Source organism: Triticum urartu, chromosome 3A, assembly GCF_056163025.1.
Source record: "Triticum urartu cultivar PI428250 chromosome 3A, HENAU_Tu73, whole genome shotgun sequence".
Lineage (NCBI taxonomy): Eukaryota > Viridiplantae > Streptophyta > Magnoliopsida > Poales > Poaceae > Triticum > Triticum urartu.
Genome location: NC_141875.1, coordinates 120,476,342 through 120,497,425, shown reverse-complemented (window position 1 = coordinate 120,497,425; position 21,084 = coordinate 120,476,342). Strand labels below are relative to the sequence as shown.

At 42.1% G+C, this 21,084-nt stretch overlaps 1 non-coding gene across 1 annotated transcript; it reads right to left on the bottom strand.

Moving 5' to 3' along the window:
• Positions 1-282: 282 nt before the first annotated feature.
• On the bottom strand, positions 283-8,372 carry LOC125543231 (uncharacterized). Its single transcript, XR_015599264.1, has 12 exons — positions 8,112-8,372; positions 7,248-7,427; positions 6,527-7,156; positions 6,270-6,422; positions 5,989-6,183; positions 3,962-5,908; positions 1,499-2,008; positions 1,336-1,422; positions 1,119-1,255; positions 893-996; positions 746-818; positions 283-642 (listed from the first exon to the last, which is right to left on the bottom strand). It is a non-coding gene; the product is annotated as an uncharacterized LOC125543231 (transcript).
• Between the last annotated feature and the right edge of the window lie 12,712 nt (positions 8,373-21,084).

Here is a 21,084-nt window from a genome sequence, read left to right as displayed (position 1 = left end):
AGTGTGTCTGGGCTTAGAACGGACAGCGGAAAGAACGAGGAGACCGGGACGGATGCAAGTTTTGAAAACATGATGATGCAATGCACATGATGACATGACAAGATGCAACACGCAAGCGAATGACATGGCAGAGACAGCGAATAACTGGAAGACACCTGGCGCATCGGTCTCGGGGCGTCACACAAATCTTTGGACTTGAGATTACATTTTAGATATCTATGATAGATAATTTAAGCATGATAGAGAATTTGATTGCAATATATAATGTTTTTAGCGGAAATATGAGATAAATAATGTGATTGCAAGACAGCAAGAAGTTCTACTGTCATTTCCTTACATACTGGCAATAACTACATTGTTTTTAAAGCAGCGAATAACCATAATAGTTTATAAGTACCCTACATCATAGCGCTTGCACGGAATGAACGTTGTTCATTTCAGATGAAACTAGTACATCATATGAAATAACTAGCAGTACAAAGAGGATGCTAGATAGGTAACGACGCGGTTGAGGAATCAGTCTGTTGTTGTCTTCATGGAGGATGATATCTTCTTAATCTCAGGCCTCCTTGGGTTGAGATCATTGAAGCGGTGGTAAACTAGGACAGAGCAAATTTCCTTCCTGAAGACATCCATTGCCCACTGTATGGAAGCAACGAACAGTTAAAATGGGATGAAGTTGTACATATAAAGTTGTGATTGTATAGAACATTGCCATAACATTTAGGTGTGTTAAATAATAAACCTTGTAATTTCCAATGAGCTCCTTGCCATTGTGACACAGAAGTACTTTTATAACCCAGAAACCACAGTCATCACTGTCATAATAATAAGTATTAGTATTTCATTATATTGTTCATGAAGTATATAACAAAAGATTTAGCATCCATACTTGTTTGTTTGTTTTCCAGCATAACAATACTTCCTTGGGAAATCCATAAATGCGAAAGCACTCTTTTGGAGATAATCATTCAATGCTTTTTGGAGATTGTTGGCCTGAAATTTGTTGAGAAACTTAGGGAATAAATAGTATTTATGTGTGACATATCAGGTACAATATTTAAATAAAAATTCAGATTTAGGAAATATGAAATACAGGTAGTAAAGGAATGACATACCATGTTCTCCAAGATAACCTTGTGCGGGTCTTCACCTTCTTTCACTTCTAAGTTAGAGTCATAAATTTCAATTGTGTTTTCCATGGGTTAATGACCGCCAGAATCCAATGGTAGTCATATAGTGTAGGGAGAAATATCTTGAAAAAAAAGGAAAAACTTGTTTATTAGTAAGCTGGACTGACAAAAGAAAGTAATAATGTAGATGGTGAAAGATTACCTGCTCAACATTTTGAAGTGCCAACTTACTAAGCTTCTTGCATAGATATGGATGGTTGCATTTCTTTGGTTTTTTTAGCAATTCGGTCTAAATTAGAATGCAGAGTGGTTAGATAACAACACTGGAATGAAAAGTATGGGTAAGAACAGTAAAGAGTGCTTACTATAATTGTCTGGTCCAATATAACCTTGGTCTTTGATCCCCAATCATACATAAGTGCCACGGACAGTAACCACATCATATTTTTGCACATCTTTCCTTTTGGCATTAGGCATTGTACTAACTCTCTTTCTGTTGTAGAAGCTGGACCTATCCTTATCTTGGTACCACCGGTGTCATTGTCCTCGTGTCGTCGTGTCCTACGTAAACCTCGGAACTTGCTACTAGCCACAAGAGTATTGTACAGGTTGTTCAACTTCTTCATTGGATATTGCTTCTTCTTAACGATCTCAGATATCCCTTCAGTGATCTCATCTTTCTTCTGATAACGCTGTTTTCTCATCTTCATAGAAGGATTTATGCTACCAGCATAATCAAAACATTCTCCATCTGGTAAAGGCTCAGCAAGCTTAGAGATGTGCTTACAATCAATTGTTTTAGGAGATGAAGGTTCCTCGGCTATGTGAACTATCTCTATATCTCTGAAATTGTGTCCTGATATCTCAATATTTACAAGTCACATAATTAATTCTATAGTAAGTCATGTAGAATATAAATACATTATATATGTGATAACATTTCTTTGTTGTATTAACTTACTAGGGGCTAAATGAGAAGTATGAGAGTTTGAATCTTCCTTGCCCACTTTAGATATATCATCATCTTCGGTGCGCTCAGAACTTGTTGGGTAACGTAGCAGAAATTCAAAATTTTCCTACATGTCACCAAGATCTATCTATGGAGAGACCAGCAATGAGGGGAAGGAGAGTGCATCTACATACCCTTGTAGATCGCTAAGCGGAAGCGTTCAAGTGAACGGGGTTGATGGAGTCGTACTCGTCGTGATTCAAATCATCGATGACCAAGTGCCGAACACACGGCACCTCCGCGTTCAACACACGTGCAGCCCGGTGACGTCTCCCACGCCTTGATCCAGCAAGGAGAGAGGGAGAGGTTGAGGAAGACTCCATCCAGCAGCAGCACAACGGCATGGTGGTGATGGAGGAGCGTGGCAATCCTGCAGGGCTTCGCTAAGCACCACAGAAGAGGAGGGAGAGAGAGATGCAGGGCTGCACCAACGGGAGATCGAATCACGTCTGTTATGGGGCAGCCCTAGGCCTCATATATATAGGGAAGGGGAGGGGCTGCGCCCCCTCTAGGGTTCCCACCCCTAGGGGGGCGGCAGCCCTAGATGGGGATCAAGGGTGGCGGCCAAGAGGGGGAGAGGAGAGGGAGGCGCACCAATATGGGCCCTAAGGCCCATATCCCATTAGGGTTTGCCCCCTTCCCACCTCTTAGGCGCCATGGGCCCTTGTGGGAGGCGCACCAGCCCACTAAGGGGCTGGTCCCTCACCACTCTTGGCCCATGCAAGCCTCCGGGGTTGGTGGCCCCACTTGGTGGACCCCCGGGACCCTCCCGGTGGTCCCGGTACATTACCGATAAACCCCGAAACTCTTCCGGTGACCAAAACAGGACTTCCCATATATAAATCTTTACCTCCGGACCATTCCGGAACTCCTCGTGACGTCCGGGATCTCATCCGGGACTCCGAACAACATTCGGTAACCACATACAAGCTTCCTTTATAACCCTAGCGTCATCGAACCTTAAGTGTGTAGACCCTACGGGTTCGGGAGACATGTAGACATGACCGAGACGTTCTCCGGTCAATAACCAACAGCGGGATCTGGATACCCATGTTGGCTCCCACATGTTCCACGATGATCTCATCGGATGAACCACGATGTCAAGGACTTAATCAATCCCGTATACAATTCCCTTTGTCTATCGGTACGATACTTGCCCGAGATTCGATCGTCGGTATCCCGATACCTTGTTCAATCTCGTTACCGGCAAGTCTCTTTACTCGTTCCGTAACACATCATCCCATGATCAACTCCTTGATCACATTGTGCACATTATGATGATGTCCTACCGAGTGGGCCCAGAGATACCTCTCCGTCACACGGAGTGACAAATCCCAGTCTCGATTCGTGCCAACCCAACAGACACTTTCGGAGATACCCGTAGTGCACCTTTATAGTCACCCAGTTACGTTGTGACGTTTGGCACACCCAAAGTACTCCTACGGTATCCGGGAGTTGCACAATCTCATGGTCTAAGGAAATGATACTTGACATTAGAAAAGCTTCAGCATACAAACTACACGATCTAGTGCTATGCTTAGGATTGGGTCTTGTCCATCACATCATTCTCCTAATGATGTGATCCCGTTATCAACGACATCCAATGTCCATGGTTAGAAAACCATAACCATCTATTGATCAACGAGCTAGTCAACTAGAGGCTCACTAGGGACATGGTGTTGTCTATGTATCCACACATGTATCTGAGTTTCCTATCAATAAAATTCTAGCATGGATAATAAACGATTATCATGAACAAGGAAATATAATAATAACTAATTTATTATTGCCTCTAGGGCATATTTCCAACAGAACTTACTTCTGCAACTGAATTGTTGGAAGGATGGTCTTGGGATTCCTCTTCTTTTTGTCCAGTTAGATCATTTTGGGCAACGTTTGCAACCTCTTGTTGTGTAGACTGACAAGATGATGATTCTATGTCTCCTGCAGTGCACTGAGTCTCAATTTCTGCTAGTGCAAGAGTTTGTTCTAAGGTTTCACTGAGCACTTCATTGATAGCATGACTTAGTGATTGGTTGTTATCATTTGCAGGTGGTGGATTCGTTGTCATACCTAGAATCATTTCCACACATTTGTCTAGTAATTTTTGATCAGAATCTTGCATTGCTGAAGATTCCTTTGGTGAGGTTTGACCAATTTGCAAAGTGATACCTGGGGGTTGAGTGCTTGGTTTGGGCATAGAAGAAAGTAAATTTGAATGGTCTATCTGCAAAACATCCAAACTGGAGGATCTGTGGTCGGGGAGAACTGAAGTTTCGAAAACAATATGTTGAGGCTGAATAAGCTTGTCAGTATCTTCAGGTCTTGAGACTTCGTGTAGCGTAGATGCAGCAATATGTTCAGTAGTATCAATAGTAGCAGCTCCTGGTACATTCATCCTATCATATTCCCTGGTCATTTGACTGACTGACATAATTGATACATCACCAACTATTTCTATGGATAAAGGTGGTGAAGAAATATCTGCAACATCTTTTAAAGTGGCATGACTATCAGCAATTTCAATATCTTTCTTCGATTCAATTTCATTTTTGCTGACATCAAGATTTCCAAATTGCTTATTTGATTGGTTCTGAAATTCATCTTCAAGTGTCGTCTTGTCTGTATGTTGTAGTTGAATAACATCTGAGGCAGCATTGTGTGCCAAACTATCCATATTTGTAGCTTTATGTGCATCAGCAACAAGTATTTCAGATGCAGATTCTGTTGATTTTGGAGCAATGAAGTCAGTATCCGGAATTACATCAACAGTTGTTGGCGTAGTAACGGTATTACGTACTTCATGCAAAACATTTATTATGGAATCATGTTTTGCATGTTCAACAACAAATACATTACTCTCTGGTTGATCCCCTGGGTAGCCCTGTCCAGGCCCAGTGATATTAGTACTAACAGGTACAACAGAAGCAGTGTCCGCTTGAACATCAGTACCAACAATCTTCAGCATTGATGAATCTTCACTCGGTATGTTGTTTTTCTCAGCTTCAACAATATGTGAATGGACTTGGTCGCCATCCTTGTTTGGAAGGATAAAAGAACTTGTGGGAATGATGACTGCAGGGACTAAATCTGGCTGATGTGGAACCGCACATATATTTGACGCCGGTAGAACATTGGCAACAAAAGTATCTTGTCTTTCTATGGTCTCTTGTCTTTCCATGAATGGATCTTTACAAGCAGCAGGTTCAGCCTGAACAATCTGATCGGTGGGAATAATTTCTTTAGAAGAAGAAGGCTCGTACTGAGTAATCTGACCAACAAATGACGAAGCGGGATGGAAATTGTCCAGTTTGACATTTTCTTTGTTCACCAAATTAGTTGCTGGTGGTGATTCATGAGTACCAATTTGTACTATTTCATTCATGAACGTTGGAGATGAAGGTGTGCCAGCTGTCAATTGTGGGATGGCATCAACATGAGTGCTAGTTTGGTGACCACATTGAGCAGACTTGGCAGAAAGCAGAACAACTTCATCTAGATTGGAGTGACATGGACTTTCTGTTCCTATACTTCCTTTGGTCAAAGTGGGATCATCATTATGCAGAGAACTTCCTGCACGTGCATCATCATTCATTGGTAACATAGCCTTATGAATCTCTTCCTGGACCAAGGCTGCCATTTCCTTTGTTTTCTTTATTTCAAGCTGTTGCAGATTGTTTTGAAGCTTGCGTTTAGACAAAGTTATCAACTTTTGTCGCTCGGCTGTGTAGTGGTCTTCAAGCTTCTTAATCCGTTTGATCAAATTCTGCAAGTCGGACAGAGACTAATTAATGAAGATATGAATGAAAAAGCATGAAGTACTGTAACAAACAGTTAACAAATCACCTCATCTATAGATTGATCTGACGGGCGCTTCTTTGAAGTTTGTACTACCTTTTGCGGAAGTTTATGTTTCTCTTGGCAAGGTACATTACTTATAGTAGCTGTAACTAGTGGCATGGAATGTGTAGATTTTGCGTTATCATCAATATCATCATCATGGTCTTCCACAGTTGGGAAAATTTCTAACTTTTCATCGTCCTTCAATAGAATACACGAAGATTCAGTTCATAAGTTAGTGCAATTTGGTAAAATGAAGAATATGAATAAGTACATGAATTGTATACTAGTAAGCTCTCAAAGAACTTGCAATGGTCTTGTGTCTTCTTTTTTCCAGTATTATCGATTTGTTCCAGTACTACCGAGCTCACATATTTAATCCTTGGGTAACCCTCGGGTATTGTTACTAAATCTGATTTAAGTAGATCCGCATATATGAGCTGGAACAAGTAGACACAATATAAAGAGGATTTATTAGTACCCCAGTGATGTGGAATGTGTAGTGGAAGCATAGTATGTGGAATTTTTTAAAGGTTTAGCTTACATGTAGAATATGAACGCATCCACCGACGTTCAGGTTGTGCACTTTGTTTCCCCTTGAGTCACGAATTGCGTCGATAAGGTAGTCAGCAGCAAAACGACACCAATTCATACGAGGTATGTCACTCAAGTCCTTCAAAGCTCCTAGCAGGTAACTTCTATTAATTTGGTAACCAGTCGTTGGAGCTAAGTAGGCGCATAGGATGACTTTCATGAAACATGAGCAAAACTTGTCCTTGTCTTTCTCCTCTTTGTACGTTAGCATCATGTCTGTCGCTTCCTTTAGTGATTCTCCTCTTCCGGCCGTAGCAGACTTGAATTTAGTTTTACCTCTAAAAGGCTTGTCACGAACCCTACCGGGACGGGGCATTGGAACTGCTTTATCAAGAGCAGGTAACTTCAACAGGTTTTCAACAGCATGTACTATAGAAACCTTCCTGTTTCTGAATACTAGACACTTGCTGTCACAGTCAACTCTTTTCATCAGCCATATAGTTAGCTTTCTTGGTAACTTGCACTCAATCATGTCGATGAATGATCCAAATCCCAATTCTTCTATCCATTTTAGCTGTTCTGGACATAGTTGTTTTATAATGTCGCATATCTTCACTGGATCGCATTTCCAGTTGATGGTCTACATGCATGTGCGGGTAGCACCAGGTTAGTGGTGCCATCAGAACGTATCTTTTAACGCAAAGCAAACATTAAGTGTAGTAAGTATATACCTGCTTAACTTCGGCGGTAGCAGCTCTCTTAAGTTTCTTTGAAGATGTTCTACGGCTATTCCTGGTTGATTTTGATTGAGAGGAAACATCACTATCACTCATGTCCACACTACAGCTTTCATCAGAGTTGGTTTTATGAAAGCTTGGAGATTTCCGGCGACGGCGTGCGGAATTAGTCATCTGTGAATTTTATAATTTGAAATAAAGAATCAGCTAAGGTAGAATTAATAAATTGGTAAAGAGAAGATTCAGTTAACAGTAACTTGAACATTTCAGTACGGATGTAGCAGTTTGGGTAGTTGATTAGTTTACTATGTTAGTTTACTATGCAGAATCCTTTCTGCCAGATCTTGTTAGTCACTAGGTTAGTTTACTGTGCTGAATACAATTATAGTGTTTACAACATTTTTAAGTACCATGTGAAATGCTGTGGTACTGACATTTGATTAGTACAATCTAAACACTATATCTAACATTTCAATAAGAATTATGTGCCATCTTATTTCAATAACAATTGACACTCTGAACTTCAAAATTGTGTTTCAATGAAAACAGAAATTTTGTAGAATAGGAATTTCACTAGCACGATCAGATTCATGTTAAGGGTAATAAATAACATATTTCAATCACAGTTTCTGTACCAAAAAACTATTTCAGTTCGAACATCTCAGTACTAATGAGCTCCACCATTTTCGAATATACACATGGGGATCTAGGGTTAGAGAAGCAAAGCATTTATAAAATCCTGAATGTAGGTTTGGACCAGTCAGATTTCTACATATCTTTCCCAAGTTAACTAAATCTAGAAACTCCAAACGAAGATGAGTAGCCAAAGTAATGAGTAAATGAAGATGGATAGCTAACCTTGATGGACTAATGAGGGCAGACGAACAGGGCGGCGGAAGGCAGCCAGTCGACGGGGAGGAAATGAGCCCGGTGAGCCGCGAAGAAAGCGGCCCGGCCGCGGAGCCGGCGGGGAAGAAATCAGCCCGGTCAGCCGTGAAGAACGGGACCCGGCGGCGGATGAATCATCGACACCCCAGAAAAGAAGATATGATTGCGGTAAAAATGGAAGGGGGCTAGGGTGGGTGAGGACTGAGGGGGGTAAACACAAGGGGTTAAAAACAAGTGAGGCCAACAATTGATAGGATGTAATGGTGAATACAGCGGCCCAGAAGATGGAATACATTGATATACAAACATGTGGGCCATCGAGTGGCACGAATCGCAAACAACGCCAACGGCGGATGCAACTCCGGTACATCCCGCCTTCGGTAAAAAGGAGTTTGCGGGCCCACTCTGTTGTGGGGATCTCGTACGTGCATCCCACCGGTGCAAAGAAGGGAAGTTGTTGCGGTGTGACCCGAGAGAGATACGAAAGGACTGCTCCTCCACGCATGAAACAACTATGGCATCGCTGGGAAATGATAGTACTCCGTAGTACGTAGTCTGCCTCATGTCTAGCCTCATCACGTCCAGCTATCACCTCCAACCACGCATGTCCTTCCTTCGACCGGCCTTTGTCTCGGACGCCTCTCCCTTGCCGTATGGTATGGACCAGGCCACGAGCGCACACCGCCATGGCCATGGGTCCAGCCGTCGAAATGGCATGTCGTAGTGCTCACCAGAAGGGCGTCGAAGCGTTCTATAGACAAATCTAGTTGCAAAACGGCTGAAATATGATCAAGAGAGCTAAAGAGAAAAGTTACCCAGTTACAAAACGTCTGAAAACTTGAGAACCGCAAGGCTCAAAGTTCCCTGCATCGATATGTTCAATTTCTTCTTCTAGAAAAGAGAGCCCCCTCTCTGATTTCCTATCCGAAATCACCATGTCTTGCAAACTACCAGAACGATCAATACTATAAACTACACTGCCAACTTAGACCACATTGACAGATCGAAATGATGCGTGCCCCTAACGATGTAGAACTGGGCATCCCCCGCTACCCATCAGGATTGCAACCTCCGGCCCAAAAGAAAACTAAGTCGGAAGACACACACCACTCTCCCTCCTGAGAAATCCCACAAGCTGGACTCTGGAGGACAGAGCATAATAAGTTAATTAAGATCAACATCACACATATCTAACTCAGTCTAAGCAAGAGATAAGGATATGTTCAAAATTAGATATGCTAGGTTTCGGTAAATTGTTTTCCTATATGCAATATGCACCTTGTACTTTGCATGATATACGGCACTTGTGCCTAATGTGTAGTGTGACCTATTGTTTTCCTATATGCAATATACACCTTGTACTTCGCATGATATACGGCACTTGTGCCTAATGTCTAGTGTGACCTATAATCACAGTGTGGTGCAATATATACCCTCGTACATCCAACATGTACTCTACACCAGTGCAGTATGTACTACCCACGCAACAACTGGTACTCTTCATATAGCGCATCATGTACTTCGCCACCCCACCATAGCACAACTTCTACTCCCTATGCAAGACAGTTTATAATCGCCACATAGCACAACTTGTACTCCCCGTGTAGCTCAACATGTACTCCCTCCATAGTGCGCCTATACTCCCCATGAGTTAATAAGTGCACACTAAGCAATACATGTGCACAAACTATGAGCACACGATTCTCTAAAAAAAACTATGCAACACAAAAGAACAATGAAAAACAGAAACAGGAAAGAAAAAGGAAACAAAAGGAAAGGAAACTAGAGAATAAGCCAAAGAATACAAGAACCAAGGAAAAACCATAAAAACATAATCTGCTGGGTTTTTTTGCGGGAGAAACATAATCTGCCGTTGTCCCACGGGCGCCCCTATATCTCGCCTTCATATTCTCCAAAAAACTCGCCTTCAACGAGCCCAGCTTCCGACTTGCTGAAGGGGCAAGCGAGATGGGTTGGCCAACGCGCACGGGAGGCCACTTGTGACGCCCCCGATTTGACCGTACACTAATCATACACGCAAATGTGTACAATCAAGATTAAGGACTCACGGGAAGATATCACAACACAACTCTAGACATAAAATTAAAATAATACAAGCTTTATATTACAAGTCAGGGGCCTCGAGGGCTCGAATACATAAGCTCGAATACACAAGAGTCAGCGGAAGCAACAACATCTGAGTACAGACATAAGTTAAACAAGTTTGCCTTAAGAAGGCTAACACAAAAGCAACATTGATCGAAAAGGCAGGGCCTCCTGCCTGGGAGCCTCCTAACTACTCCTGGTCGTCGGCGGCCTCCACGTAGTAGTAGGCACCCTCAGTGTAGTAGCAGTCGTCATCGAAGGTGGCGTTTGGACCCCCATCTGGTTGCGACATCCGAGAAGAATGGAAAAAGGGGGAAAAGAGGAAGCAAAGCAATCGTGAGTACTCATCCAAAGTACTCGCAAGCAAGGATCTACACTACATATGCATCGGTATCAATGAAAGGGGTAGTATCTGTGGACTAACTGCAGAATGCCAGAATAAGAGGGGGACGAGCTAGTCCTATCAAAGACTAGCATCTTCAAGCGTCTTGCAGCATCAGGAGAGATAAGAGTAGCATAAAGTAAAGTAGTAGAGTATCAACCTCGGCCAGAGATCCTTTCTCGACTCCCTGCGAGAAAGCAATCCCAGAGCCATACTATACATTTCTCATTCACAATCCATTTCTCATCACAAGTATCCAGTTCTAGTTGTATCGATCGGGATACAACTCCAAGTGTCCGTTACCGTAGGACATGCTATCGATAGATGTTTTCTTCCCTGCAGGGGTGCACCAACTTACCCACCACGCTCGATTAACTCTGGCCGGACAGACTTTCCTGGGTCATACCCGGCCTCGGCCAAACGATACGCCGCAACCCGACCTAGGCTTGATAGAGAGGTCAGCACGTCGGACTAAACCTATGCCCCCAGGGGTCTTGGGCCATCACCCCGAGAACTCCTGCACATTGCGTGGGCGGCCGGTGAGCAGACCTAGCTACCTCCTTAAAAAGGCAGGAGCTTACCAGTCCAAACCGGCGCGCACCACTCAGTCGCTGACGTTTAATAAGCTTCGGCTGATGTATACGACGCAGAACGCCCATACAATGCCCACGTGATGGTTAGTGTTATCAGGCCAGAGGCCCCTCAGATCAAATATCCAAACCGTTAGTGCGTTGGCAGTGCGGTCACGAGCAGAGACTCACGAAAGATGTGACCCCGTCGCCCCATCTCGAGTACTTGCGGCAAGGGCTAAGAATGCCCGGCCACGTATCGTAATTATCTCGCAGGCACCCTCCAGGTCAACCCGTCTCCACATCACTCACTATTAAGCTCGCGCGGGTACCCCTCAGGGCCGACCCGTCTTTAGTAACATGGTTCAGTGTAAATTCATAGTAACCATAGTAACTGTGTGTCTAACACCAAGGGGAAAACCTGAGGAATCACCCCCGGTGAATTCCACTCGATGTAATCACCAAGGTGAACGTAAGAGGATCCACCCTCGAGGTTCACACTTGATGGGTTGCACGACAGAGCCGTATCGGAAGTGGTTAAGGAGGAAATCACCCTCGATGACCACGACCGAATAGCTATACTACAGAGATCTCATCAGGAGTGATGTAAGAGGTTCCACCCTCGGCACTCGATGGTAACTCTGCAGAGTCAAGCAACAAAAGGGGAAAGTGATGTGCGGTGCTGGGGCCTGGTCTTCAATCCCGTTGATCGGGTCTTCGATGATAAAGCAGGGGTAACAAGGACAAGGTGGGGGTCACTGATGGGTCACTAACCACCTATACTAAGCAGTTTAGAATAAGCAGGCAAGGTAACAATAAGCAGGTAACAAAAACAGGCTATGCATCAGAGTAGGATCATATAGAAAGCAACAACAGTTCTAATGCAAGCATGAGAGGGAAAGAAATGGGCGATATCGGAATGCTCAAGGGGGTTTGCTTGCCTGGAAGCTCTGTTGAAAAGGAAGAAGTGTCTTCGTCGACGTAGTCGATCACAGGGGCAGCATTAGTCTCGGGGTCTATCGGAGAGAAGAGAGGGAAGAAACAGTAAATATCGAGCAGACAAGGCATAACATGGCAATACGCGGTGCTAGAGGTGAACTAGCGCTGTACTACACGTTGAAGACGGAGAGGGAAAACATCCGGAGGGGTTTTCCTGGTGTTAGGAATTTTCCGGACACATGAAAGAGAGGGGAAAGTTCCATGTTCAGCATGCTATGGGCATGTGACAGATGAATGGACCGCACATTCGGATTCATTGGATTTTTCTGAGCAACTTTCATGTAGAAAACATTTTCATCCGAGTTACAGATTATTTTCTATGATTTATCAGAGATTTAAACAATTTCTGAAATTTAATCTAATTAATTAAAAAATGTGAAAAGGCTACGTGCACCTGGTGCAGTGCACTAGAAATGCACCAGTGTGACTGACCAGTGGCTCCAGTCAACTGATGACTCAGCAGTTGACTGGTCCACGGTTGAACTGGTTCGATGGGACCCGCCTGTCAACGACTCATGGCCTAAATATTTTTTTTTAAAACTAACAGGTTTTACTTAGTGACCTGGGGCCAAGTTGTTAGTGGGGGGTTAGTGGATTCAGTGGGGTTAGTGGGGGGGGGGGGGGGGGGGGGTTAACCCCTGATTAACCGAGGCAGGGGGCCGACTAGGCTTGCGCGGGCGCAAGGCGCTGGCGGCCTCGCTCAGCAGTGGCGAAGGGCGGGGAGCAGGGGAAGGCCCCAAGCGGCGGCCCTGGTAGGCGCGGCCAGGCGCCGGCGGGCGGAGGCGGTCGCGCTGCCAGGCGCGAGGTGCGGGCACGAGTCAAGGCGCTGCAGTAGCAGAGCAGTTAGCGGCGGGAGGCACCGAGCGGCACTAGCAGTGGCGGCGCGAGGGGGGCTAGCAGCCGGAGCGCGTGCGGGCGCGGTTTGCAGCTAGGGCGTCCAACAGCAACGGCGGCGGAGCCGCAGCAGCCGCACAGCGGCAGCAGGAGGCGAGGCTGCGAGCGTGCGGGCGCACGCCTTGGCGTGGCCAGGCGGGCGCGGGTGGAACGTCGCGGCGCGTGGGTGCGAGCGGGCGCGAGGCAGCCGTGGGTCAGGAGCGCGGACGGGGCAGCCGAGGCGTGGCGCGGGTGCGGTCAGAGGCGGGGCGAGCGCGAGCTCGATAGGAGCTCGGGCGCGGTGCGGTGGTCTACGGCGTTCGGGACAAGGGGGACAAGAGGGGAAGCGACGGCGAAGCTCACAGTGGGGATGAAGGGTCGGGCAGTGGGCTCGGAGAAGGCCTGAATAGGGCTCCGTGCTCGAGCCCGATGGCTCAGGCGATGTGGCGGACGGTGGAGGTTCTCCCCGACGTGGTTTCCGGCGAGGGAGAGCGCGGTGGCCGCGTCCATGGCGTCGGCACGGCAACGGATGCGCACGAGTATTCGTGTGAGAGGGAAAAGGGAGAGGAAGCGAGAGGAGAGTGGCAGGGGAGTGGGAGGGGCGCTCGAGGCGTCGCCCTTATCCCCTCCCGGTGTCGGCGCCGGCGAGGTGGTTCGGGGCAACCTGCCCCTGTAGCGACCCGGTCGCGTCTCGCGTGAACGGGGAGAAGGGAGGGATCGCCAGGATGGGCTGACCTGGCTGTTTAGTTAGGTGGGCCAAACCTTCTAGTAGATTAGGCCTTTCTCCTTTTTATTTATATTTTATTTACTGTTTTCGATTTTAGCTACTGTTTTCTATTTAATTGCAAGACTAAATGAGTTTTGTTCGATATGAGACTTGTCACATAAATCAAACACATTATTTGTAGGAGTCACAAAAAGTTTGAGGCAAAAAGGAGTTGTCTAAACATTTTTAGAAATTGAAAAGGACAATTTAAATTGCTACTGGACCACTAAATAATTTTCAGGGGCACTTTGGGAAACCAAAAGAGGTCGTTCCAACATGAAAAATATCCAGGGATTATTTTCCACACTTTGAACATTTTAGTTTTCATGTTGGACAAATTTCAATTTTTGACTTTAGATTGGATTTGAATTTGAATGGTGAGTTGGATCAAGTGAAGATTAGCAACAGTAACATGATGACATGGCACCATTAACAGAGGATTACTGTAGCATGACACTGGGGGTGTTACACCACTTCTTTTTATTATCTTTTTATACGTTTTTTGTCTTCATTTTTCCCTTCATTTTTGTACATTTGTTTATACTTTGAAATATTCTAAATATATATATTACAAAAAAATACTATACAAAAAACATTTGAAAACTGTTGAACAAGTATCTAAACAATGTTAATCGAGCATTTGGAAAATGTTGAACGTGTATAGAAAAATTGTTGATCATATATTAAAATATGTTGAACACAAGTATTCAAAAAATGTTAATAAAGCATTTGGAAAATGTTGAACGTGTATAGAAAAATTATTGATCATGTATTACGAAAATGATGAAATTTTTCCATCATGTATGTAAAAATGTTAATCAAGCATTTGAAAAAAAATGTTTAACAAGTATTTCAAAAATGTTAATCAAGCATTTGGGAAATGTTGGACGTGTATAAAAAATGTTGACCATGTATTAGAAATGATGAATTTTTTTATCATGTATATAAAAATGTTAATCAAGCATTTGAAAAAGATGTTGAACAAGTGTTTGAATAATGTTAATCAAGCGTTTGGAAAATGTTAAATATGTATAGAAAAAACTTTGACCATGTATTAAAAATCTTAATCAAGCATTTTCAAAATGTATAGAAAAATGTTGACCATGTATTAAAAAATGCTAATCTTGTATATGAAAAATGTAAATCAAGCATTTAAAAATGTTTAAAATGTACATAAAAAATGTTGACTATATACAAAAAAATGTAAATTTTGTATTGAAGAAGTGTTAAACGGGTATTAGAAAAATGTTGTTCACACAGAAGCAAAATGTAGGATGAAAACCAAAAGAAACAAAAAAACCAAAAAAATAAAAACCAAAAAACAAACAAACCAAAGAAACAAATGAGAGAATGAAAAAAGAATTAAAAAATCGGAGAACACAAAAGAAAAGAAGAAAAAACCTCAAAAAACTGGCTCAAATTGCCGCAAGAAGGACGCTCCCCTACTACTAGCCATGAACATGAAGCGGGCAGAGTGGCTAGCAGCGTCGGACTTTTCCTTGGAGGTATCGTTATCGAGGCATTCCCTAAACAGCGCCCGTTGCGCCCGCTATAGGCATCTGCGCAAACGGGCGCACACCTCTCCCTCCTTCATGCGTCTTCTTTGGGCCGGCCCATCGTCCCTTCTTTTTCTGTTGTAAAGCACAAAAACAAAAACACGTCGGGCGGAAATCGAACACGCGACCTCCTCTTCGTTCGCACCATACACCAACCACCCCACCACTACTAGCTCATGTTTTCAAAAAATATTCTCCACTCTTTTCTTCCATGTCTATTTTTTCGTTTTTCTTCTTTATTCAGAAGGGTTTTGTTTGATGTTTTTTTTTCTTTTGTTCATTTCAATGAACTATTTTACAAATGGGCTGTGCTAACGACCAGTCGACTGGGACTGGTCGTTAGCTATAGATCCGCACGACTGTAACCCAGCTTCCTCTCGCGACCCGCACGCTCGATTCCATCGATTTTTCTTCTTCTCTCGAAAACCGTATATGCCAATAGTAAATCGCTAGTGGTTTTTCTGGTTTTTGGCTACACAATATGAAAAGAAAATAAAAGTGCTAGAAATGGGACTTGAACCCAGGTCTATTCATTAGAGTTTGAGCCCAATAACCAACTAAGCCACCCTTAGTTGTTGTCTATTGAATATAAACAAGGTTACTTTAACCTTTCTTTTTTCTGTCATATCGGCGATAATAATTGTTTTTGCTTGGTAACTTTGGCATGACTAGCGTGATAACTATGACTTGAGCAACATGATAACTATACTATGATAAGCCTGATAACTATAATATGAGAAGGTTAATGACTATACGATGAGAAGCACGATAACTTTAGCATGGGGTAGTGGTAACTTCACACTGGGGTATGTTTTGACAACAAAAAATTACCGGGACATGTTTCAGTAACGTTTTTCACATGGGTAAAGAGTTATCAAATGTGTTGTATGTAAGTTACTGGTTCTCTGGTGCGTAAATTACCATGCTATTTGCACTAGGTTAGCATGGCATATTTCTAGAACTTTTCGCCCAAGGTGAAAAGTTATCAATGCGTTTATATGCAAGTTATCAGGTTAATTGTACGTAAGTTATCATCTTATTTACACAGAAAGCTACCGGGGGTATATTTTAACAATTTGTTCACCTCAGATGGTAAAAAAGTGGTATTTTATTTGAACTTGACAGGAGCCAAGTAGTGGGTGAGTTGGCTAGTGTGTTAAGATCTCAATATTGAAGTCTTGAGTTCAATTATCAGCTTTATCATGATTTTTTAGGCTATAAAACTACAAGGTCGAAACTACAATATGGAAACTACTAGCATCAAGATTTGTTTCCAACATCTTTTTCTTCCAAAATTATCAGGCCTGCGATGTGTGAGTTATCAAGCTATTCGCACAAAAAATAACCAAGGGGTATTTCATCAACGTGCCTCCCTCCACCCGGTCGCCAAATTTACCAAGACCTATGCACATAAGTTATCAGGTCAGCGATGTGTGAGTTACCATGATAGAAAGAAAAAAAATTATAAATCACTTCGGGTGAGCGGGGCCTTCAAGCGGCCTCGATACGCCGGGGATGTAAATGACATACATATATTCACATAAAAGTTATCGGAGTATATTTCATCACCTCTATTGGCCAAAAGTTATCAAGACCGGGTTGCATAAGTTACCAGGTCTTCGATGTATGAGTTATCATGCTATTCACACCAAAAGTTCCCGAGGGATGTTTCATCAACACCCAGCCCTACGCCAAAAGTTATCAGGACTAAGTTATATAAGTTATCAGATCTGTGATATACGAGTTATCAGGTCTATGATGTGTGAGTTACCAACTGTTCACACAAAAAGATACCGAGTGGATGTTTCATCAACTCCCCCCTCACCCCCACCCCCGCACGAAAATTAATAGGGTGTTATCAACTTGAGACTCATGAAACTAGATATCATGATGATTGTACGTGAGTTATTGGAGAAATCCAAAGAAAAAGAACAAGAATTTTTTTTCATTTCTTTTCTCATATAGTAGTAAAAAAAGGTACAAATACCTCGTTATCTTTTGATAGAGAACAACCAGTACTAGTTGTTGTAATGGTAAGGATGATCTGTATAAACACAATAGGTGCTAGGTTTGAATCCTACACGTAGCACTTATATTTTTTTAGCGCTGAAGGAAAAAAAGGCGGGCAGGAGCGACAGGATCAGAAAGAAAGATCGAAGGAAAAAAAGAGCGATCGGGCGCGGGAGCGATCGTAAAGAAAGATCGAAGAAAAAAAACTGGCGGGTGCGATCGTATGTATCTGTCGCTAACTGCCAGTCGGCAGGAGAATAACTTTCTCGTTTACAAATTGATGAACTTTTCCAAAATCAATGAACTTTTTTAAAAATCGAAGAACTTTGCTTACAAATTTGATGAACATTTTTTTGAATTAGATGAACATTTTTCCAAAAGTGTGAACTTTTTTCAAATTTGATGAACTTTTTTTAAATTCGATGGACTTCTTTCGAATTCGGTGAACTTTTTCCAAATTTGATGAACTGTTTTCAAAAATCAGTGAACTTTTTTCAAATTCTATGAACTCTTTTCCAAAATTGATGAACATTTTTTGAATTTCGATGAACTTTTTTCAGATTTCATGAAGGTATTTTCAATTTCGATGAACTTATTTTTAAAATTGATGATTTTTTTTAAAATGGTGATTTTTTTAAAATCAACGAACCTTTTTTTAAAATTTGATGAACTATTTTTGAAATCCATGAACTTTTTTCTCAAGATTTGTGAACTATTTTCAAAATGGATTAACTTTTTCCAAAATCGATGAACCTTTTTTGCAAAATTTGATGAACTTTTTAAAATCTGTGAACTTTTTTCTCAAGATTTGTGAACTATTCTTCAAATGGATTAACTTTTTCCAAAATCAATGAACCTTTTTCCAAAATTAGATGAACTTTTTTTGAAATCCGTGAACTTTTTTTCTCAAGATTTGTGAACTATTTTTCAAAATGGATTAACTTTTCTCAAATTGCTGAACTTTTTTCAAAATTTGGTTTTTTCTAAAACCAATGTACGTTTTGTAATTCATGATATTTTTTCAAAATGCTTACAAATAATTCAAAAATAATAACGCTGCAGTAAATGACATGTGTGCAATAAATTACGCGCCTACGAATGTTCTTTAAGGTGTTCACTCTGCAATATTTCAGTAGAAAGCAGCGGGTCTGGTGGTTAGAGAAGCTCGTACGCCACTGCCGTAGCGCGAGTTTGATCCTCGTCGGGAACCACTCTTTGGGTGGCTTTTTTTCGCGCTACCCATGAGCTAGCTTTGTCGATCAAAATTTTGTTGGGCCGGCCCAATCGCGTCGCCTCCAGGCGCCAGTAAGCCGAACTGGCGCTGCCGAACCGGCGCTAAGAGCACCGGTTAGGAGCTCCCCGGTATCGATCCCTGCACGTTCTTCTTTTTCTCACCCTTTTGTTTTAGAAGTGCTCTAATGGGCCGGCACAATTGCTCGCGTTGTCCCACAGCCTCCACGCATGGGTGCGACTATTTGTCGCGTTACGCGAGCCACGAGCATTCCCCGAAATCACTAGTTGTGGAGTACTTGTTGCAAAGATCACTTCAATTTTTCAAATTGCGATAAGTGACGCACATGCAGCATGCTACTTGTCGTAATTTGAGAGTTTTTCCTTTTTTCGTAGACCTATTTATTCAAAACGTTTTATCTCTCAAACCGTACGTCCAAATCTCAAACCGCTTTCACTATTAGATTCTTCACGTCAAGATCTTCAAAATTAGATCCCATGTTGATAGGTTTTGAAAAACTTTTTTTCACAAACAAAAACCGAACCGGGAGCACAGGTTTTTCCCTTTCCCAAAAAGGCATGCCCGTGCTTCTCACGAAATCACAACTGTGCCTCTCGTGAAAGCAAAACCGTGACTCTCGCAAAAAAAGAGAAAACGCGTTTTTTTCGTTTCCAAGGAAGCACGCGCCGTGATTCTCGCGAAAGCACACTCATACCTCTCACGGAAGCAAAAACGTGACTCTCACGAAAGAAAAAAAACAGAGAACGCTTTTTTTTGCGTTTTCGAGAGGCACAGCCGTGACTCTCGCGAAAGCACACCCGTGCCTCTCGCGGAAACAAAACCGTGACTCTCGCGAAAGGAAAAAATAAAAAGTATGTTTTTTTTCATTTCCGAGAGGCACGGCCGTGACTCTCGCGAAAGTACAATCGTACCTTGCGCGGAAGCAAAACCGCGACTCTCGCGAAAGGAAAAAAACAGAAAACATGTTTTTTTTTGTTTCCAAAAGACACGTCCATGACTCTCGCGAAAGCACAATCGTGTCTCTCGCGGGAGCAAAATCGTGACTCTCGCGGAAAGAAAAATAAACAGAAAACGTATTTTTTCGGTTCCGAGAGGCACGGCCATGACTCTCGCGAATGCAAAACCGTGTCTCTCGCGGAAGCAAAAACGTGACTCTCGCAAAAGGAGAAAAAAAAAAGAGAACGTGTTTTTTCGCGCAAAAAATTTTGTCCGTAATTTTTTGGGTCGAAAAGCTAAGGAAGATCGGTGGAAAACCAAAATGTCAAATAAAAACCAAAAAATCGTTTAAATAGCCGAAAACGCATGCGGAAAAATTTTAAAAAAAATCCGGAGGGAGCACCCAGAGTGCGACATGTGGCGAATGGCAGAGAGCGCACCAAGTGATGATGATCGTTGCGAGGCTCCCGAAGGAGCGCTCGTTAACTAGTGGCTCCCAACATTCCCTCGCTGAAGGAATCGCCCGACTGGGCCACAGACAGGAGGCCCAGCCGCACGGGAGCCACAACCTGTTTTTTCTTTGTGTTTTCTTTTCTCATTTTTTGTTATTTTTGTATGTTTCTTTATACTTTAATATATTCTACACACACACACACACATATATATATATATATATTTATATATTACAAAAAACACTCTTCAAAAACACATTTGAAAAATATTGAATAAGTATTAAGAAATGTTGAACAAGAATTTGAAAAATGTTGAACAAGTATTTAAAAAATATTGAATAAATATTAAAAATGTTGAACAATTATTTGAAACATTGTTGAATAGGTATTAAAAAAATGTTGAACGGGTATATGAAAAATGTTGACCAAGTATTTACAAAATGTTTAACAAGAATTTGAAAAATGTTCAACAACTATTTGAAAATGTTGAATAAGTATTAAAAATGTTGAATAACTATTTGAAAAATGTTGAATAGGTATTAAAAAATGTTAAGGAGTATTTAAAAATATTGAATAAGTATTAAAAATGTTGAACAAGTATTTAATTTTGTTAAATAACTGTTAAAATGTTGAACTAGTATTTGAAAGATGTTGAAAAAGCGTTCGGACAATGTTGAACATGTATACAAAAAATGTTGATCGCTTGTTATAGAAAAAGATTGAAATGTACAAAAATTTATAGAGAAAACAGAAACAAACATAAGAAAACACACAAGAAAAACAAAAAATAAAGAAGAAAAAAGAAAACCAAACAAAAAATGGAGAAATAAAGGAAACAGACAAGAATGAAACAAATCTGGTCTAAGAAGAAAGGATGCAAAAAACAGAGAAGAAAAACAAAAACAAAAATGTTGAATAAGTTTGAAAAGAATGTTGAATGAGAATTTGAAAAGTGTTGAACGAGTGTTTGAAAAGTGTTGAACAAGTGTTAAAATGTGCAACAAGTATTTGAAAAGTGTCGAATAAGCATTTGGACAATGAA